This window comes from Pyrgilauda ruficollis, unplaced genomic scaffold, assembly GCF_017590135.1.
Source record: "Pyrgilauda ruficollis isolate IOZ18807 unplaced genomic scaffold, ASM1759013v1 scaffold40, whole genome shotgun sequence".
In the NCBI taxonomy this organism is placed as follows: domain Eukaryota; kingdom Metazoa; phylum Chordata; class Aves; order Passeriformes; family Passeridae; genus Pyrgilauda; species Pyrgilauda ruficollis.
Window position 1 is genome coordinate 923,944 of NW_024525490.1, and position 23,693 is coordinate 947,636.

A 23,693-nucleotide genomic window follows, 5' to 3' on the forward strand; every position below is an offset into this window, starting at 1 on the left:
TTTTTAAGCCATGCACTTGAATTCTGTGATGCTGTTACCTGCTGATACTTTTTTCATTACTGTACTGGGTTGACCCTGGCTGGATGTCAGACACCCACCAAAGCCTGTCTATCACTTTCCTTTGCAGGTGGATGGGGGAGATAAAATATAACAAAGGCTTCATGAACTGAGATAAGGACATGGAGATCACTCATCAAATACTGTCATGGGCTAAACAGGCTAGAATTAGAGATATTAATTACATTTATTGCTAACAAAATCAGAGTGAGATAATGAAGTAAAATAAAGCCTTAAAACACCTCCCTCCCCACCTTCCCAGTTCTACCTCATCCCCCAGAAGCACAGAGTGAAAGGGAATGGAGTTATGGTCCCAGGTTGTTTCTGTCACTGCTCCAGGAATGGAGTCCTTCCCCTGCTCCAGCTTGGGATCCCTCCCACGAGAGATAGTCTTCTATGAACTTCAACATGAATCCCTCCCATGGGCAAGAGTTCCCCTCAAACTGCTGCAGTGTTGATCACTCTTACACAGCGTGCAGCTCTTCAAGGACAGGCTGCTCCAGGGTGGGCTCCTCTCTCCACAGGCCTCCCACAGGGTCACAGCTTCCTCCAGGCATCCACCTGCTCCAGTGTGGGTCTCCTTCATGGGCTGCAGGTGGATCTCTGCATCCCTGTGGTTCTCCATGGGCTGCAGGGGCACAGCTGCCTCACCATTGGCTGCCCCATGGGCTGCAGGGGAATCTCAGCTCTGGTGCCTGGAGCAGCTCCTGCCCCTCCTTCTGCACTGACCCTGGTGTCTGCAGGGCTGTTCCTCTCATGTTCTCACCCAGCTATTGTCTGGGCACAATTACACCTGCACAAACACTTTTTTTTTTTTTTTCCCATCTTCTTAACTATGTTATCCCATAAGTGCTATTTCCAACTGGCCCAGGACATCCATCCTGGAGCTGTCTGGCATTGGCTCTGCTGGAGATGGAGGAAGCTTCTGGCAGCTGCTCCCAGAAGCCACCCTTGCAGCCCCCCTGCTATCAAAATCTGGCCAAGCAAACCCAATATACTTATTTGGTGAAAAGTTTGATATTTTGTGAGTTGCTCTCTTCAGTTCTAGATTCCTATTACAAAGCTCTTTCTCCTAATGACCATTCCTGTCTTTCTGGGTTTTTTTTTTGTTTTTTTTTTTTTTTTTTTTTTTTTTTTTTTTTTTTTTTTTTTTTTTTTTTTTTTTTTTTTTTGTTTTTTTTTTTTTTTTTTTTTTGTTTTTTTTTGTTTTTGTTTTTTTTATGATAGAGTCTTATTTCCAAATGAATTGAATTAGATTTTTGGAGTTATTAAGCTATTACAGTAAGGAGATCTACCATGCCAACTATACAGAGCTGTTTATTTCCACTATGGATAAAAATGTTTCATATAAACAGAACCCCTGTAAGCCATTTTATTTGAGCAGTGTCACTAAAATATTGTGGAAAGGACATGAAGCCACAGAGTACAGGTTTATTGCAACATTTGATCTTGTGCATTAGCAATACTAATATTCTTTTCAAAGGTCTTTTTAAAAGCAGAGTTTGGACTTTTAGTTGTCTGGAGAAGCAAGCTGAAGGACAGTTTTAAAACCACCTGAGTTTCCTCAGGGCTACCAGCTGTTTTATATTCCTAATTATTTTTTCAGTAGTAAGGTGCTATTGATCTCCATTCTTCTGCTTAAAAGATATTTCTAAAAGAAATACCAGTTGAATGGGAATTGTAAGCATTGCATTCAGTGCCTGCAACTTGAGGCAATGCTAGTTGGGTATTTACCTGAGGCTTTGTTTCAAGGTGATTATTTCTTCTCCCATTTTAAATATAATTTAAATTTTCCCCATAAATATTAGCCTTTTACAATTTTATTTATTGCATTACCCTAATAAAAAAAAAAATCATAGGAGACAGAGAGAGAAATTCCTCTTAAATGTCAGGAAACTGGGTAAAGGGGAGGAGGGAATAGATATTCTTAAATTTCCTTTTCATAACTGTAAAAGTATTTAAGGATCTCATAATCTGGGCAAATTTCAAAGCAGGCACATTTTAGAAAAATGTATAAATGATTGCTTTGTTCTGCTGAAATCAGTGTAAATATTTAGGTGTTTGCTTTTGTAGATTTTGCATCGCATGTAATTAATTACGTGAAAGCATGTAATTTCCCATCCAGAAATTTATTTTATTGTTGTGAAAAATAATTTGATTATTTTTTTAATCCTATGGAAAAAGATGGAACTAAACTTACAATCCCAGAGAAAGTAATGTATGCCTTCAGAACATGAAAAAATAAAAAATGTGTGTTGAAAAATTTTATGAATATTCTCAAAGCATTTAAATTTCTTTGTGTAGTTTAGATATCAGAAAGTAAATTGCTGTATTATTATGGAAATAATAAAGCTGGGCTAGACAATTTATGTTTTAAATCTAGTAAGACAAAACCTTTGTAAGTCTAATAGATAGAATTATGTCATTACTAGTACATCATACAATTAGTTAATGAAGTCTGTATCGTTTTTTAAAGGGCCTAAAATATTAATGGAAAATTATATACATTGGGAAACTTGCTTATGTTTAAACCCCACCTTAGCCAATGCTACTTTTACTGCTTTTCAACCACACCTGAGATACAATAGTTTTTGAAGTCAAACAGCAATTGTCTAATTATATCATCCAATAACTAAAATGTTTTAAATAAGAAAACTTAGATAAATAGTCCTGAAAAAGTGCTATGATAAATCATTCTTGGTTTTTTAAAGTATGAAGTATTGAATCTGAATGACAGCTAATTTCACATGTGTGTATTTCTGTTTTCTGTTGATTAGGAATTCAGGAGTGTTTTTGTGATTAAGAGAATTTGTAATGCCAAATTCTTTAGCATTATAAACTACTAATTTGTGACATTTATTTATTAACAACTTTTGTATTATTTATAGTTTGACTATGAAAGATGGATCATAACTTTTTCATTACTTGTGTCTGGCCAGTAATTCAATATTATCTTCTTGTTAAAAATAATCTCCTTAGTTTTAAATTTTCAGGAATTTTCTCCTAAGTTACATCTTTCAAATAGTTTGATGGAGGCCTTCAAATTTTGGTAATCACATGTGTGTGTTTATAATTTCTAAATTCATGGCCAGTCCTGCAGATGACCTCACTCATGTGACTGTTTAAGGGTCAGTCAGCAATATTTAGAATGTTTATCTGAAAGAAAAGGCTGCAGTAACAACAAATTTCTCATAATTGAAACAATTTTTTTCCCTTTATTCTGTCAGAAAAACAGATCAAGGGGGGTGGCAGTTTCTTTGCATGATTTTGAACACTGAATCATAAAGAGAAACTGCTCTATCACTCTGATTTTTAATTTGTGTATGCAAACTTTCTTCCAGTATCTTGTTAGAAAGTAGAGAACAGTGGCTATCATTACCCTAAAAATGAAAGAGGCAGTTTCAGTAGATATTTTATTTAATGCATTTGGGAAGGAAAGGACAGAAAGGTAGTTGTGAAGAATAGGGAGAAACTTGTATTGCTTTAAACTCAGTTAACTTATCTGAGAAATGTTGGGCATTTACTATGGACTAGTGTCTTTTCTGGTCTTCTGCTTTTGTCTCTCTCTCAAAAGTGAAGAGCAATTATGCAACTCCATTTTATATTTAACACAACAAAATAATGTTTATTTTCCAAAAGACAGTCACATTCAGATGGGACTATTAGTAGTATCCTGTCCCTAGACTAGATTGGTCAGTGGAAGTTTGCTCCAGTGATGATAATGTCAGTGATTTGTACTGAATTAGCTGAGTATATTATACATTAATTCAATCTTGAGAGTTTTATGAGGGTTTCAATATATCAATAACAATGTCTAAAATACTTGCACGGCTTTTGCTGAGATTCTAATTTTGGTGCTGTTTTACAATCAGATAAAGGCATCACATATCAGTTTTGTGTGTTTACATTTCACTTTACATTTCTCTGAAGTTTCTATATGACATATAGAGATCTGTGATACTTAGCAGTTACAACAATGGCAGAGTGCATGTTAACAACCTGTATTTTGACCTTTCAGTGGTTGTGCTCTGTACATAGACTTCTAATACTGCAGATTTGGACTTCCTGGTAGCTAGCTATTAAAGCAATCACCAGACCATTGCAAAGGCATAAAGGAAGTGAAGGTCAAATCACTGGCAGTGAATTCTAGCTTGCTGCAGTAATCTAAAAGGTAATGCTGGCTGAAAGAGGTACCACTTGCTGTGTACATGATGCACTGAAGAAAGCAAGGGGCTCACACTGTTGAAAAGATTAGTGATTTTTCAATCTGCTGTTACAACTTTGTTTTTGGCTATTTAAAGTTGAATTAATTAGTGTTTCTACAAAAAGATCAGATATTTCAGTCATTCCATATCTCAATTCCATATCTCAATGTAGCTTAAAATATGTTTTGCATCCTCAAATCCTATTTCTTTATTGCAATTCTACTTTTTTTTTGTAAAAGGATTTATCTAGTGATTATTAATGTTCATTTAGTTCTCACTGGAATTTTGGGTTGGTTTTGTTTATGAATGTTCATGAGGAATCTTCACTATATAAAACCATGCATAAAAAGTTTCCAGATGTGCTCAGTTTTACACTTTGTTCCAGCATAGGGACTTCGTACAAGTGTGGTTGAATACCTCACCAGAGAAAAGTTGGGAGCTTTAAGTTGATGCTATTTGCAGAAAACAGCAGACTTTCTTTTTGCTGTTTAGCTCACTAGAAAGTTTCTATAGCTCCAAATAAGTCTTTAATTTATATTGTAAAAGCTAAAACTAAGTACTCAATTTTTGAGCTTAGGTCTGAGTCCTTCAGTGAGCTCTTTGTGCCTTTGCAATGGTTAAGACAAAGATCACATTTATGTATGCAGTGAGATTAATGTTTTAAATCATCATCAAAATGGACTTTTTTTTTCCCCTGAGAAAGTTTAAGATGGGAAAATAAGGATATTTTCTGTAAATCCACTTTCAAATTTTTCCAGATTAGCTTTATTAATGCATATTTCTTTGGCAGCAAATGCTGTATAGCATAAACATATTTTGGTTTAAATTCTTAAAATCAGTTTTAGTGCTTCACACTAAATTTGTGTTTCTTCTGTATTTGCTCTCCAGAAGACAATGTTTCTGATAGAGAGTAGAGACTGTACTGAAGCTGTCCTCCTGAGATATGCAGATATATTTAGAAATATCATCAGATGTCAAAGACTTGTCAATGCAGACATCCTAATTGTTTCAGCTCAGAGCTCTTGTAAACTTAGTTCCCCTCAGGCTGTATTTAAGAAGGAGCCCATAGTGGATTCTTTCTCAGGACAGTGGAAAAGTCTTGTACAACTGATCAGACCTTTTGCTATTGTCTCTAGCTGTTGATAGTCACTGCCTGGCACATCAAAATTCTGTAAACATCTGCAAGTAATCATTTAGCATATAAGGCCACTGCATATTTGGGACTGGATCAGGTCAAAGCTTTAAAGTTGTATATCGCAGTCCTTTTGAGTTTGAATTAGGACCCAGAAGTGTAGGACTTCTCTAAGGACCTCAGAAGTGTATCTGCAGCAGTGAAGGCTGACTGCACACTGGACAGCATCAGTACAGCTAGCAGGTTAAACTGAGTGATTGTTCCCCTCTTTTGGCTCTTCAGAATCTGCAATTGGATCAGGGCACCCCAGTGTAAGAAACACAGACAAGTTGGACCATGTCCAGAGGATGGCCACCAGGGTGGGCAGGGTACTGGAGTATAGGATGCACAAGGAGACACTGAAGAGACCTCAATTTGTTCAGCCTGAGGCTGAGGAAGCTGAGAGGAGAACAGAGCTAATTGCTGTCCTCAGCTGCTTAATGGGTCATTACAGCCAGATGGAGCCAGACTGTTAATGGACATGCACAGTGTAAGGACAGGAGGGAGCAGATAGATGTTGCAGCAAGGGAAATTTCAATTAGATTTGAGGTATAAACTCATCATTGTGAGAGTAGTAGAACAGTAGTGGAACAGTTGCCCAGGATGTCTGTTAATTCTCCTTCCTGGTGGATTTTCAAAACTTGAGCAGGAAATGCCTTGAGAAACGTGAGGTTACTTTGGCAGTATTCTGCTTTGAGGGATAAACTCTTAACAACCTCAGAATATCTCTTCCACTCCCTAATGTTCTGAGTTGGTATGCATTACTGACTTTATATGAAGGACATCATTCAAGTCTTGCTCAGATATAAATACATCCCCTTAAAATGGATACATATTTTTGTAGACCCTTTATATTTCAAATTGACTCCTTGAATTTGTTTTTAAAGTCAAATCCCCACTTCATTTATATGCTTTCAAAATCTGATTCCTGTATGAGAGCAAATGAAGAGAAAGGAGTGAAAAAATCAGTTTAACTTTCAGTGTACCAGTTTCAGATTATGTGATATACTCTGTACCTGTGCAGTCCTATCCTATATTTTTTGCCATCTCTCTGGGATTTTTATATCATACTCATCTTGGATTTGTACCTTTTTTATTTGTTCTTATCAGACTCTGAGAGTATTGGTGAAATCTCTTAAAATGAGCAAAAGGAAATAAGATTGAGGGGCAAAGTAAGAGGCAGAAAATAGAGGAATGATGATATATAGCCTAGGTAGTTTTGCACTAGTGTGCTATTGACCCTGAATTGAACTCCAATGACACTTACATTGGCTCCAGAGGGCTTTTGGAGCAAGCAGGGTTCAGACTGTCTTCAGTTTTGTATTTCACAGCACTCTCAGGGGTCATCACTCCTACAATTTTTGATTATCACCCTTGCCCTCCAGGGTATTTTTCAAAATCATGCTACAATGTGATAAGGGGGTGGCAAGTTTCTTAACCTTGTCTGTGAGGAATATGACTCACTTTAACCTTCAACATCACTAGAAAATGAGGAAAACGAGAAGAAATACAAATAGATTTGCTCTTTATAAACCTATCACCTGGTCTTTTTTGGACTCTGTGATACTCAGATATTTAGACTCTCCACTTGGATACTGTGCATTTGAAATGTGTGTCAGAAGTGTGCTAAAGCACATCCTTTTTATTACTGTGTTTATGGCTGCTCCTCTGAAAAGAAAGCATTTGTGTCCAGATCACCAAGAGAAACATTAGCTCCTTTTTTATTTCTTGAGTGGCTAATATTTTGCTTTTTATTGCTTCAGTTATTTTTGTTTTCCTATGAAAATATCGTATTTTCTGATCTCTTTTGGCTTGGTTAATGCATGTGTAATGTGCAAACTCCATATGGAGAAGGATCTGATGTGCAAATACTGTGAATAGGTTCTGGCATTGCTTTGAGCATGAACCTTATATTTTTATCTGGGGAAAATAATGGTCTCTTAGTGGTTGCTCTATGCATTTGGTTGGATGTCAGTTCATTTGCTCAAAAATATACAAAGTTTGCTTCCAGGCTGGTTGATTTTCTTCAGCTTTAGGCTCACTCTATTTTAATATTCTATATTCTGTTTATAAAGGTCTTTCAGTATCTTCACTTCTCAGGTCTACTCATTTGCCTTGCTCTGTCTTTCCCAGTATAACCCAGCTGCTAGGTTCTCACAGGCAGCTGGGTTATTTCCTATTGTAGTTTTCATATTCTCCAAAACTTTTGTAGCTATTTGATTTTTCTAACCTCAAGGCCCAGTCCTAGGCAGTAAAAGGGCTTTAGCTATAAATACAGTTGAAAGGAAGTATTCAAGAAAGATGAAATTGCAAATGTAGGGGAATCTCATCTTGAGAATGGTGGTACAATGGTCAGCAGTGAGAGGAAGGCAGGAAAGTAGGCTCAGACTCAGCAAGAAGTACTTGTAGAAATAGTTTCAAAGGAATTAAACACATTTGTTTGCTATATACACAACAACTCTAAACAATTGTTGTGATGATATTTTTCAGCATGTTCTGCATGATGAAGTGACTTATTTTTCTGAGAAAAAAAAGAAGCACAGAAAAACAAAAAAAGTTTCAAGATGGACAGATATGTTTACCTATAGATACACAAATGTGGTTTTCTTTTGATTGAAGTTATTTTTATTTTCTTTATGACTGCTTAAGGAAATGGGCCAAAACAATATCTAAGTGCAAAAATATTTGCTTTCTCTTTCTATTGTGCCATTTGTCAGCACTTATAATACTAAAAGAAATACAGTGTTTTGGTGTAGTGTAATTTTGATTATTTTTACCACTTCATAGTTTCAAACAAGAGGTTTTAAAAAGTACCTTGAATGCTTTGTGGATTTGGTTTACATGGATTACCTTAATAGGGTTTGTACTGCAAAAGTGCATCAACAAAGTATCTCTGAATTAATTCATTCTTATGATTACAACTGGTCTAGGTACCTCTACTCAAATTTCTGTCCAAAAGGATGAGTGACATATCATTTGAGTCAAGAAAATTGTGCTGCCTTAAATTAGGCCAATAGCATTCTTAAAATAGCATTCTTATAGGAGATTGTCAGAGGGTAAATATTTTGCTGTATCAGGCAGTCAAAGGGTTTTGGTCATGAAGTGTACTCAGGGTGGGGCACTCATAACTTTAGGATACAGCTAAGTTGGAGAACAGCAAAGAGGAGAATTACGCACCATGACTGAGAGAAAAACTGAGGAATTAGAATTGAGAGGAAAAAAAAAAAACTTAAGGAAATGAGTATCAATTAGATATTATTATTTTTTCCCCTGAGTGCATTAAACGTTTTATTCTCCATCTGCATATGGAGGATTTTATTCCCTGTCATTGAAGGCTTTAGAACACATTTTAGAAAAAAAAATCTGTAGGTAAAATGGGTTTTGTAGAAGAAAAGGCTAGTTGGTTTTTGATGATGTCTCTCGATACCTTACCTAAATGGGTGACTGAACACAGAGCAGGACATCTCCAAGGGATTTGCTGTAGCATCAGTGTGGAACAAAGAGGATATTGTGAACAGATAATCTTGGTAGACATGACAAAATCCTGCAGTTTATCCTACAGGTCTGTCCCACTGATCTCAGCAGATGATATTATGTAATGATAAGATACCAACAGGAGAAAAGAGCTAAAAACAGATAAAGCAAAAGGTGTAGGAGAAAAAATACACATGAGAAGAGAAAATGGAAAACATAGTTCATAATACTTTGAGCTTTTATTGGTGCTATTATAGCCATGTTTAGATACAAATATTGGATTAAACTCCTTAAAATTATTGTTTTCACAGTTGAGCCTTAAATTATGATTTGCTTTGCAGCCACACTAAATCTCAGTATAATACATGGCTACTCTATTTCTCTTTGAGTGCCACACAGTTCTGTTTCATTAATATCAGTAAAATGATGCAAAGAGACTGATGACATAGGGTGCTGATGAAAATTATGAAACATTTGCCTTTAGAACAAAAGTCTAAAGAATCATCCGCTAAATTTCCTCTTGTAAAATTTATTATTATTATTATTATTATTATTATTATTCCTCCTAAGCGAATGGGGGGAAAGGCAAACTGACTATTGTTTTTTTTGTGAGGCAAACCATATTTCCGTATTTCTCAGTGAAACAAAAGTAATTTCTAGTTTTCCTCTGACGCATGGAATTCTGCATTCAAATAGGCAGTGATATTCAGTAATTGTACAGTGCTACCTTCTTTTTTAGGCCAATCAGTAAATAGATCTAGTGGGGGAAAAAAGGAAAAGCAAATAGAGAAATATAGGCAATGGAGAACATGCATGTTTCTAATTGAAATTTAAAATAATATAGGCAGCAGGGAAGAGCTGTGCAAGGTATCTGGAAGTATCAGATGACAAGAGAGACAGAAAGACCTGTTAAAAAAATGTAGAGGAGATACAGAACAGGATATGTGGTATATTATCCAAAGGGTAGTCAGAAGTGCTGACATCGTGTATTTTTTGAATGCAGTGCTGATGTGTCAAGTTATCCCCAGCACTGCTTCTCACCTTTGCACATTATTTCTCACCATCTTGTCGCTTCCATAAAACCTGGTCAAAATCATCTGGATTGGACTCCATAATTTGGAAAACCCCTTTTGAGTGCATAGTGTACAATAAAGCTTAGTGTTAAATACCATCCAGTATTTTCTTTAATTAAAAATATTACTGGTATGTGGTGTCTTAATCCTATTCCATTATATAGCCTGCATGGATGTTTTGAATTGCAGTTTTTTTTCTTAATGGCTATTTTGTATATTTCACCTGGCCCTTATATTGCTTTCTTTACTCTACCTCTTTATAGTAGATTTGATTGTACTTGCATGAGCTGTACAAGGAAAGTATATATACAAAGAATGAAATGTTAATGTGTTTAGCAGAATAATTTATTTTCACTCTAATTTAAAACAATGTTGAACTCAGCTTTTTTTTTTTTGAGAAATAATGTTGGCATTTATATGTCTGGTTTTATTATTTTTAGTTGTTCTTATCATTGAAATTGGGCAAGAAAAACTATAAAAATGAAACACGTTTCATAATATTTGGAGAGAAAAAAATATATTGTGTCTTTATGACAAATTTGTTTCTTCATAGGATCTTTCTTATGACCTATTTTGTCAGCAAGTTCTTGTATCTGGGAACATTATTTCTGTTGGCTAGACAATTTCAAAATGACAGAGTAAGATTAATAATATAAATACAGGTTTTCCTTGTTATATTGATTTATTGGATCCTAAATCTCTGAACATTCACCTGTATTAGTCATTTTACTATTGAGAGCTATGACAAAAAGTTACTCAGATGTATGAGTGTTTACAAGAAGGAGCAACTTTGTTAAGTGCAATTAATTAGCAACATACAACAAAGAAAGAATACCTCCTGTGAAAGTATCACTATAATAAAACATAATCCATTTCTCGGAATTGTGCAAGGGAGAGGCTTGAGAAATATCTTTGTCTGAAATGTGGTCATGTCCCTGCTTCTATTTCATCCACTTCAACATTTTATCCAGCATGGGTGTAGAAAATTTACTTGTAGAAAAGTTTTGTAGAAAAGTTACTTGTCTGAGGCCATAATTTCACATACATTGGCATGGCTATAATAGTTGGGAGACTTGGATCAGGGTACTCATCTTATTAAGACTTCATATACTAGTTTATTTTTTTCTGAATGTACATGAATACCAAGCTGCACATGAGTGAGTAGATGGCATTCTCATTGCAAACATGTAAAGTACATGCGGGGCTATGTCAGCACAAGTATCATTAGCAAATTATCAAGGTTTTTACATCCCTCTGGTGCTGGTGAAGCACATGGAATACTGTGTGCACTGGTTGGGGTTCCCTGCTTCCACAAGCTTTGGGAGGAAATGGAGGAAGTCTAGCAGAGGGCCCTCTGCTCAGAGTAGTTGAAAAAGATGGGCTTGTTCAGTCTGTTGGGGTGGAGATCCACAGTGGGCTACATGAAGGAGAGTTACAGAGCATGGAGCAAAAGTCACTTGGGCAATGCTGAGTGGTATAACCAGGAAGAATGGCCCAAAGTGCAGACCAGGAAATTAAAGTACAGCTTAATGAGGCTGATGCAGCACTGGTGCAGGCTGCTCATTGAGGTTGTGGAATCTCCATCCTTGGTGACTTTCAGGACTTGATTATTAAGCCCCAGCAGAGTTGAACTTCTATCGGCAAAAGCCCTTCTCTGCTCTCAGTGGGAGGCTGAACTAGTTCATCTCCAGAGGTCACCTATAATAACCACTCTTCTTTTGCAGTGAATATTATTGTGAAGTCTAAGACATTTTACAACATTAAAAAGAAAAAAAAAAAAGAATGAGTACTTTTGAAAAAAGGTGACTTCTTGGTTTTGATTTCATGCTACGTAAGTTTCTAAGGTAGATTACGTGGCTGTTTCCTCTCCTTGGTTAATTTTTTGAGACTAGTTTAGATTTTAGTGATACACTCAACTAATGATGATACACTCAACTTTGAGTGAGATGGATCTAAGCCTGAACAATGTAATTACTATTGTCATGTCCTTCATTGTTGTCATCTACCCCCAGAACTGAAACTAAAATTAAAAAAAATTGAAATGAATACAGGTGTTTAGTATTGACCCCTCTTCCAGAAATATCTTTTCTACCAACATACAGCAATTTCACTACAGAGAAAATAAGTTAAAATAAGTGTCAAATCATAGCTTCTTAACAAAATTTTCAGATTTCTGTATTTCCATATAATGTAAATCAACAAATAATTGAGTGCCATGTGTATGTTTTATGTGTTGTGGTTTTAGAAACTGAGGGCATGCAGTCTCTCAACAATAGCCATAGAATGTACAGCTCTAAACAGACTCTCTAGAGAAATAATTATTGCTGTCCCTCTCACACAGGCTCTGTGGAAAGCAGGGCTCTGTACAACCTCCTTGTCATGTTGTTTACATGCCTACTAGAAGTGGTTTGTGTTTTTATTTGTCTCTTAACCTGTATGTGTCCAGCACAACAACAAGGGTATCTAGTCTCCCCACCCAGAGGCAAACTACAGCAGAGAAATTCATAAACAGAACCTTAGTGGTGAATTATCCACATCCACAAAGTCTGCTTCTTACCAGTGTACAGAGAGACATGCTGCTGCCAGTTTGAAATGATTCCCAGCTGCTGGAAGGCCTAAAAAACATCCCCCCATGAAGTCTCCTCAGGCATGCTGAGATAGGGGGACACCTGGGTTGCTCACAGATATGGGACCTTAAATAAACATCTGAAAAAGTCCAAAAAAGCTGCAGTCTGGCAGGGATAGCTATTGACAACTTTCTGGCACTAGTCATAGCTGCAAGCCTTGTTTTGCAGGTAGACTATCTAGGCTGCTGCAGACTTGTAATATTGGCACTAATTTATGTTTATGAGGAAAAAAAGAGGGAAGCTAGTAATTTGTACTGTTGAGTGGGGACCTTTTGAAGATGGTGTTTGAAGGTGCCAAATATGTCAGGCAGACTCTATGGATTGTAAAAACTGGTGACTAGTTGTCAGTAGAACACAGAGGATCAAAAAAGTCAGACGTTCAGAAACGAAGTCTCAGATTATTCTTCCTTATCAATCAGGATAACAAACTACACACAGGCAGGCAGTCCATCTCAATAAAACCTCAGAAAGTCTTTGAATTAAATGTGAAAAAAGGATCTTCTGAGCTGGTTCTTCTGCTTCACTTCATGTTGTGGCAAGTGCACTTTTCATCATGCAGTGAAAGAAACTGGCCTGACTTACCTGTGACCAGGCTTTTCCTGCTCGTCACCGGAGATTTTCTCTAGCCTGCTGAGGGGGTGCTGTTTCTAGTTTGTCACCTCTGCTGGGGACTCTAATGAGTCTGTCAATACAAACTTTGGCTATGTGTTTCAAGGTGCTCAGCTGTTTTAAATTTCATTCCTTTCTATCAGGCAATTTTATGGTGTTCTAAAAGTTGTGATCTACCTAGCATCAGCAGAGCTGCCTGGAAAAAAATATTTTTCCTCATTCATTTATTTTTCCTCATTTCCCACGTGCATGCCACTGTCCCTAACAGTAGTAAAACCCCAGGGATTAACATGTTTAAAATACATGAAAGATGTAGGGTCAAGTGCCATTACAAGGTGGGTTACAGCTTCTTATCTGTATGGAGAAAGTTCTAAATAGCTGGCAGCGCCACTGTGGCACTATAGAGGTCGAACTGCTCAGTGCACATGTGTTTCATATTGTATTTTTCTGACATTTTTTGCCTTTGAGTGAAGATCATAGTTAAAGTCAAATCTTCTAATTTTAATCCAAGGTGGAGATAATTTCAGGAAGCTTTTGTAGTGGGCTTTTATTTGCCAGGCATGTTAAACTGCTTTTTGTACTGATTTTGTATTAAAATTTATTCACACACGTACGTGTGTGTGTGTGTGTGTGTGCCTGCGTGTATATATACATATATAGATATAGATATATAGATAAAACAGTAACTGCACATTTAGAGACTGTATGTTTGTTATGATGGAGTTTAATTTCCTTCATTTCTATACTTGAGTATTTTGCAGAGTATAAGTGTACATTTGAATGACTGTTTGACTTCTCTTGCCTGGGAGGACTTGGGAGTCTATTATGAGAAAGGAATATAACTTTGTCACTATTACTGTTTGCTGCCTCCAATAGTAAAATATTAGCAGACTTAGACTTTTTATTTGAGTGACTGTTGTCACTGCAGTATTGTACATATCAAAATACAAAAAAGTCGTGTGGAAGCAAAAAGTCCTGCTACATGAATGCAATCTGGAGTCTCTGAAGGTGATAGTTATATAAATGTAACTAAATATTTATATAGTTCTATTTTAAAATTCTTCCTGCAAAAATCCTTTTTTTTTTTTTTTTAATTATTTTGCACCTTTTAAGAAATGTGTGCTGGAAATAGAATTGCATTTTTTGTGCTAACTTTGAGTTCTCTGAGTTTTGTTATATTTAGATATAATTATAACATCTTAAAATAAAGAAATTATAATTTTCTCTTTTTCTTTGCAGAGTCACAGTGTACACTCTGTGGGGAGCCTGAAGGTGAGTGTGTTTTCCTACTAATATTTTTCAAAGCAGCTTGAGGTGAACATTTCACTTTAATATTACTCATGTACAATAGATTGGAAATAGTACATAAATGGTGGAAACCAATGAAAGATATTCTACCTTATGTTAGATACAAATAATTATTTGAATCAAGCTGAGCACATGCTGCAGGCAGGGAATACCTTAAAGGACAAATATTCCATAAGAACAAAAATTAAAATATTTACTTTCATTGTTCTTTTGTGTGTTTTTCAAACTAATTTGACAGTAAGTGTGAATGGAAAAAGACATTTAGGGACATCAATCTGAGTATGGAAATCATAGAGATTGGACGTAAAAGAGAAATGAAATATATTTTTAGGTTTCAGATTAGATATTGTATTTACAGAGAAGCCAACACATTTTAACAGATGTAGTGAATAAATACTGCTTCTGAAACAAACACGATTATGCAGCAACCTATGTAGTTCAAATACATGCCCACATGGCACTGTTTGTTGGTTTGTTTTTTTAGGGCTTTTTCCAAGTGACTAATTGAATACCAAGATGAGACATTCATTTTACTTAAATGAATGCTCAAGCAATGAGAATATGGTTTTTAAAGTATGCCATTATTGAAGAAAATATCTCTATTTATTGCTTTATTAACATTGGTGCTCTTATAAAAAAAATGGTGAAAGATTAACTTAGTTTGAAATCAACCACCTGGAGTCTTTCTGAGGAATAGAGTTCAAAATAGTCACTGTAAATGGAGCAAAGTATATGAGCTAAAAAATAAAATGATAGATTCTAGGCTTTTCACAAAGACATTCAGCTTTGTGTCTTGAATAGCTTCTGATAAAAAAGTTTCAGCTTCTAATGTTTTGTAAATTTAGTAGGGACAAGTTAATAGGATATGAAGCCTGGAAGTGGAAAGCTTTGAGATCTTGCACCTAGTGAAATAACTCAGTAAATTAAATAATAATTATCTCCTTCTCTTTTGCTATCCACTGACAAATAATTCTTTTAGAAATTTGTTTTGACTGCATTCCTTTAATAAACAGTCAATTGTTCATTTTTAAATTTTCTTTGTCCTTTATTTAATAAATTTATAATACAGATATATGTATGAAAAGGAAAAATGAGATTGGTGTTTGTTTGCCTTTCACGAGATATTTCTCTCCTGATTAATCTAACCAACTTTAAAGTTATGCATTGGATTAGTTCTGTTTTATTATGTTCTGTGCCTGCTTCATAACAATAGTTTTCCTTTCTTTTCATGACTGCTCTTTCATACCTCTTCAGCTTTCCAAACATTAATAAATATATATGGACTTTGTAAAAAGGGAATTAAAAAAAATTGTAATATTTTTTAAACATTTATATGACCAAAAACCCACACTCAAAAGATAACTATATGTATTACTGTAGGAACAGGCCTCAAGAACATAACATTCAGTTTCTAACTACACAGAAATGAACTTTCCCAGGAGTGAAGGTCTCCTGGATCATCAGTCTTTCCTCTAAAACACAGTATTAGTGGAATGCTAATTATTAATTCTCTGCCTCAATTTAAAAAAATATTGATATAACTGTCACCTTAAATTAGTGACAAGACTTAGAATCTGAAGCTTTTCCCTTGGCAGATTAGCACAAATTCTTATCTAACACTTTTCATTCACAGAAGTGTGAGACTTTATTTTGTGATGAAGAAGCACTTGTTCTGGCTGACGACATTAGTTTTTAGAAGGCCATTCTAAGAGAAATTTCATATCTCTGTTGTATAAACCAAAACAAGGAACAAAAACCCTCAAAATGATCCTTTTCCTGTGCAATGTTCTATAAATCTTGGCTCCACAGTACACTAAGAGAAGGGAAGAACTAAAAAATCAAGTTTTTGCAGTGTTCTAAGTGTAATTTCTGACTTTTCTCTGTAGACTTCTCAAATTTGAGATACTTTATGGCTTGTAGTTTGTATTTTTTAAATTAGAGGAAAATTCAGAGAGTATCAGTTCAAGTTAGATACTGTTTGCCTCCAAGTTCCTTTTTAACTCCTCATTTTCAGATAAAAAAAAGAAGAAAGGAAAAAAGAAAGTTCACCAAGTGCCTTAAAGTACTTTAGTAATATCAAGGTGAATTTGCAGAATTATAGGGTAGACATGCCACAGTGTAGTCCTCCTATGCTTTGCAAAGTGTTTCCAAAGTGTTAAGCAGAGATTCATCTGAGAAACAGTAGATGTGGGGAAATCTCCTGGGCTTGGGTGAGAGGAATACAATGTTTCACATCTTATGTTTTCTGGGTTCCTTGGATGCAGTTTATGCCATTTCTTCAAAGACCTGCAGGCAGCTAGGTATGTTCTGATCACGTTTGGCCTTCTGTAACAGAGGTGACAGAATGGAAGCATTTTGCAAGCCTCAGATTCTGATTGTCAAGTTGGTCAGCTGTAGTCTCACTTCTCACTACGGCTCATCCTTTCTCTAACCATCACTCCCCTTTCAAAACCAGCAGTCTTGTCCTGGATTATCTAAGTGTCATAAAAATGGCTGTGTAAAACAGAGCTCTTTGCTGGGGACACTTTGCCAAGTTTTCAGCTGTTAGTGCTGCACTGCAGGAAGCAATTGCATTTATCTGCATACTCGTTGTTGCACAGCTGTGGAACAGTGTGTGTGTATCGTGCCTATTTTGTAGAGTGAAAACATATCAGATATGGAAGGGAGATATAAATAATGAGAATACAGATTCTTCATTTCAATGTTTTGCCTGGAAACTTGTGGTTCTGCAGTAAAATGTGTCACATGTCCTCCTTTGCATCCTATCTAAAGAGAATGAGTTAGACAAAACTGAGGTCTTTGAGAATAAGTCTTTTGTATGAGCTGCAGATGTGTGTGCTCTGTTTCAAAACTCATGGCTTTGCTCTGTTGCTCATAGTGTGCCAGCCACCATACCTCTCAGTGTGAGAAATATGAAGAGCATCAGGGGTTTTTTTTATACTGAGAGGAAACTAAAGTTGCAGATCCAATTAGCATGGCTACTTCAGGCAGATCCATCTTCTGGAATTGCAAGAGCAGCAAAGGCGTGTTTCCAGAGAGGTAACAACAGCTACATTTGGGGAAGTGATCTGCAGTTGACAGATTATGCTGTCATGGTAAACATTGCTGGGTTGTTCTTTGCTCTATTCCTGCTCAGATTTAAAGTGAGGATGGCATGTTATAGACACGTGTCCAGCTCAGTCTGTGTGACAGCTGAAGTAATCTGTGGCACACACTGGTGTAGTCATGAGACGTTTCAGGAACAGCTTTCCCCATAAATCCTCTAGCAGATATTTCTGTTCTTTCTAAACCTTTGTGTTTATTCACAGAAGGTTTTGAAAGGACAATATTATCAAATGTAATTTTCTGTATTATCAAAGGAGAAAACAAGGATTTTGGTGGCAGGTAAGATTTCAGTAGACCACTCTGTCTTCTCAAAGCCTATACAAATGAAAGCTTTTCTTCCAGGCATTTCTAATATCCTTCATAACTCCAGTAGTGTCTTGCTCTTTCTATAATTTTTCCAGGTAATTCAGATTTTTCCTCAATGTCTCAGATCTCTTTTGGGCTGTGGTATACATCTACAGTTTGAATGAAGTTTGCCTGTTATTTTTTGCCAGTAACTGGCTCAAGAACTGGTTGGTGTTGTTAGACTTGCAGGGTTTGTGGTAGCAAACTTTAAATGGTGAGTCTTTTAATTAGTAAAATAAATATTCTGTGCAAAAGGAGAGCTTAGAGGAGACCTATTTCTTAATGTATCTCACATTGCACATTGGGGTTTTTTCCTAAACTTGTTCTTCTGTTAAGTTAAACAGTTAATATTTCATACAGCCATTGCATAGATACTGAATTAGTCCAAGTGTCGAAAGATTCAGAAATTTCTCGCAATTATATTTTATCTGATAATAAATCCAATTGTCAGAAGATTAAGATTTCTTTTTTAATGTTGATTTCAATTTCGAGATCAGATGCCCACATAATTTTGTCTTCCTTGAGAAAAAATAAGTTTGTGCAAAATTTCTAGCAGTTACAAGAATGCTAGCATATGTCACAGATTTACCCTTACATAAGTTTATATCAATTACTTGTAGGAGGACTTTTAATATGATTAATAGTGGAAAATTAATTTAATTTATTTTTATTCTATTTTTATTTAGTAAGAGAAATTTTGAATGTTCTGAAATAAAACCAAATTGTACTGTTTAATTTTATTTGCTCACAAGATGTATAAAATATTCAGTATAACTTGGAAAATATAAGAAATGTAAATAAATAGTTGACAGTAACAAGAAAAAACTCTATATTCCTTGATGAAAAAAATGTATTTTTCAGATATGTCAGTGTTAGAGAGATGTATTTATTTCAGGTGCTATTAGCTTTGTTGCCTTTTGTGCTCTGGTTAATGCCAGTGTTTTGGAGTTTGGGGGGAAATCAGTCTGGTTTTTTGCTTTGTTTTGTTGGTCTCTTTTATTTTGATTGGCTTGGTCTTTTTGTTTGGTTTTGGTATTGCTTGTCTTCTTTAAATAAAGAATCTGGAGAGTAGGTAGTTCTAAAAAATACCCAAAACTTGGCAATATGTCTTAATATTGATGGTGTTCCATCTGTGTAGTTCTGGCTCTGAATATGAACATTTCCCTTGGTATCTCATGGAAAACTATTACAGGCATATTAATAACTCCTGAGAATTTCCTTAATCCTCATTTTGCTAATGTTAACGTTTAGTAATCTACACTGAGAGCTGACAGTTTTGCCACTATTACCAGTGACTTTCAAGAGTCCTGTAGTCTTAACTTTTTATACTTCTGTTGTATTTACTAGACTAACAATTGTAATAAAATAAAAGTTGTCTGAGGAAGCCAGGTACATTTCACAACACATAATCCTGACTATTTAAGGAAATAATAATAGATAATAAAATATACTTTACCTAATGTTAATATTTCTTCTTTTCCTGCTATTTATTAAAAAAAAATCACAATTGTTTCTTCACCTGAGAAGGTTTCTTGTTCTGTATATGTGCCATGAAATACTTAAATAGGTTATGGTTCCTGCTATGAATAAAATAATAATAATTCCTAATTATTGCCTGAAGTGATTGAGATAATGCTGAGTTTATTCAGTCATGTATGAAAAATTTTATGTAAATATACGGTCGAGATCTTCAATCTTTATTCTTTGACCTATTTGTACACCATCACCTTGGTTTTTGTGAACAGACACATTTGTGTGCCTGGATGAACTTCCTTCCTAGCATTTAAATAATGATTAATAAAATTACTGCTATGAAACTTCCTTCTGATCCAAGTATTGTTAATAAACATTTTTTTTAACACTTTAGTTACTATTCTCAAAGTGATTTGATTTGCCATTTTTATAGAAATTTTTTCAAGTTTCACAGAATTGTATTGCTGTCATACTCCACTGGGTAGTCTGTAAATATTGAATTTTTTTAGGCAAGTTACTTACACTACACATTTTTTAAAATATCCTGCAGAATTTGGAGATTGCATGAACCTAAATATTTTTTTAATCTTTTTCTCTCTGGGCTCTCTGGGTGAGATTCTACCAGTAAATTTGTTTAGGATATGAGGTTAGAGTATATTCACAATGAGCATTATTCTTGAACTGTGCAGGTTTTTATCTAAAGTGAGATCATGGCGTGTATCGTGATTTTTAGGAAAGAGTTATAATATTTTTTCTTCAGACAATGTTGAACTACAATGTTGCTGCTGCATTTTCATGTTGCCTGCATTTAGGCAGACAGAAAAAGTTGCCTGCAGTATGTCTGCTAAAGATTTAGCTGCTGAAAAAGTTCTGAGTTTCTGGCTATACTTGAAATAATTGAAGATTCAGTTTTGAACCTTCATATTTATATAGTTTAAAAAGTTATATATGACATTATTAAAATAATAATTTTCTATATAACTGTAATAAAGTTGCTCATTTTATCTAGTTGAATTGAAATAGAGAATGGTATTTTCAAAAGCCTAGGTCCTATGTAAAATGAGTGTGAGATATGATGATACTAATTTTGGTTCTTTTATAGTCTGTCTTGTTGTTACTTAAGATAGTAATATTTGAAGAAACAAATCTCATTTTATTTTAAGAAAATAAATTGTTTTCTTTAATAAAGTGTGTGCCAAGCCTTCACTTAATTTTTTATTTGGAATAAATTAAATTAATTCTTCAGCTCTTTTTACTTCTCATATATAAAGGAAACAGCTGTACGCTGTTATGTACAATGTTATTCTTGTTTTTTTCATCTACTGATCCACTCCCCTGAGATTTGCAAACCAAAAAAAGAAAAAAAAACTGATTTAATTTAGATAAATAGGATGTAATCCCAAATGCACATTCATTTCACATTGTTGTGATTAAACAAACAAACAAACCCAAAGACAAGGACCATCTTATCTCTTTTGCTCCAATATGACTGAATAAGTGAAAGGCTGATTAGATTTCTGGGGATGAGGGGAAAAAAGTTGGCCTCAAAGGCTATAGTCAGCACACACTTAAGACTTCATTCAGCATTAAAAATGTGAATATTTCCTCTGCCAACATTGGATGAAGTTGCAAATGTAATTTAGTCCTGTAGGGGAATAAATTGTCTCAGGACTGCAGTGTTTGCTAGACTGGAGGCCAGTGGGAGTAAGGTCAGTGCAGCCTAGAAGTTGCCGATATTTTAAATTAACCTCTGCATGGAAGTAGATATGTATATGTGTACTCTTCTTGCTTCCATTTTTCTTCTTTTGCTAACTGTTTAGCACCTTTTCATACTACATGAAATGTTCTGTTTTGAGTAGTTGTTCTTATATGTCAGATTTTATGCTGAATGTTAATTTCTGCAGAAGGATCTTCCTCTTAAAGATGTTGTTTTAGAAGTATGTCTCATAAATGGAAACTTTTATAGTGTGAGCTGTCTGTACTTTCCTTTAGCTTCTAACTTCCGTGCTCTGTAATTCAACTGTAATACTTTTTCTATATACCTAGAAGAATCTTTCTGTCAAATAATGATGTCTACAGAATATTGCCTACAGCTTCTAGCATACTTTGTGTTTTAGAAACAAACTTCTGCTTCTTTGTAAGATAAGAACCATGGTGGATTTCTACCTAAACATAGAGATTTTTTTTTTTTTAAGGTGACACATTTCAACATTCATTCCTTATTTAATTTACTATGGATTTGACCCAGTAAAGCTGAAATAGCTATTATTATGGGTCAGAGTTTAGTTTTTTTTTTTTTTTTTTTTTTTTTTGGGTTTTTTTTTTTTTTTTTTTTCTCCTGCAGTATGTAGTATTGGGGTGGACAGTTTGCAAATTTGATTTGCTTTTTCACCATATCACTCCCTGGACCTGTCCTTTAGTTCCACGCTCAGGGAAGGCTCAGATGGTCATCCTGGCCTCTGCAGACACCTGCTTCAATAGAAACCTGCCTTGGCTTGCCGTTTTATATCTGACAGGAGCCTTGTGCTACTGGGGAATTGTAGGCATCTTTGTCCCTTTCTAGGAAAAGGTGAGGCTAATTCTACGTGTAAAGTTGAACATGAGTGAGACACAAAATGCTCTAGGTGCCGCTGGATCTTCTGCATGCAAGATTAAGTTATTGTTTGTCAATCAGTGTTTAATTCTTCTGAGTAGAGGGAGAGTCTTAAAAAAATCTGCAATTGTAAAGTTTGAGAAGCACAGATGCAACAGAAAGCAGAGAAAAACTCCATTCACATCACCACATACTGTGACCTTCAAGACTGAATGTTTCCAATCCATCTTCTGAAATCTACGCACAAATAAATTACATTATTATTATTGCACACATGTACACATTTCATTCTGACTGAGCAGATCATGAATGATTTTTACTTTGATTCTAGATCATTAATCTGAAAAAGTTAAGCAATAGTGCGCTGGCAAAATGAACATGATTTTGAAGACAAAACCTGCATTAATTTAAAAGAGATTTCCATGCAGAAAGAATGCCAGTTTCTCCTAGAGTGTACATTTGCATAAATCTTAGATAACATCTGGCAACATTCATCTCAACAATGTATGAAAATCATGAGCTCTTACTTAGTGCAGAGCTACAAGTGATATTAGTGGAAATATTATGTAGAAAAAGAACTAGGACTTTCACAGCAAAGAACTTCAAGCAGATTGATTTAGTTTTCTGTACCTGCTGATTATTTTCCATAAGCTTTCATCAAAATTTTAGTCACTGGAACCTTCTCACACCTTATAAAATAATAAAGGAAACATTTTTCTGTTATAATATGTGAGAAAGAAATAACTTTCTGTGTGTGGTTGGAAATATTTTTTAGTATCTGCTGACTGACTGTTCATGAAAATGAAAAATATGATGGCAGCAACTGTGTTAATATCAATTAGCTTGTGCAGATGAAAGTTAAACAAGCTTTACAGTGCTGGTCTCTGAAAAATATTTCAGAAAAATCTTGACATAGTATTGTTCCAGTTACTGGAAAAATGCATTTCCAGGTGCATCAAGAGGCATCGTGTCCTTCACATGCAGTACAGTTCCTACCCTAGAGCTGGTTTTACAAATTTTGATCCCACACAATATAGCAGAAACTTGGGTGAGTTTGTTCTTTCCCCACAGATTATTTTTCTCAGTGGCACCAATGGACTACCACTGGCTCAGCATGCATAGCAAAAATGAATAAACCCTTACATTAATATTTCACAAAGGTCATGATTTACATTTTAATTGTTTTATTTAACATAGCCCATGAAAAGATAATTGGATAAATGTATTCTGTCAGATATAGGGCTTTGTACATGGTCCAACAAGTTATATGGAAGAAAATGATAATAATTTTGTTCACTGTTTAGAATGGACTCATTGTTTAATTAGAAACTTTGAATGTTGAACTTGGTTACACTAATGTCCATTATCAGCATTCCTTATGAGACAGACTAATTATTCAGACATGGAAATAATTTATCTTTCAGTGTATGTGGAGACAGTAATCTCTTGGAGGGTTTTAGCTTGTGTTGAATTTTCATTATGCCATTAATTTTTTTGTTTGTCAAGTGTATAATAGTGTCCTTCTTAAGAACTGAATGTCTGTGCTTGCAAATCAGAGACTCCATTCTGAAAAGAAACTTTCAAGATAATTCCATCTCAACAGTCTCTCTTCCTTACCAAGAGCATCCAAAACTACTGATGGAACAACATTCC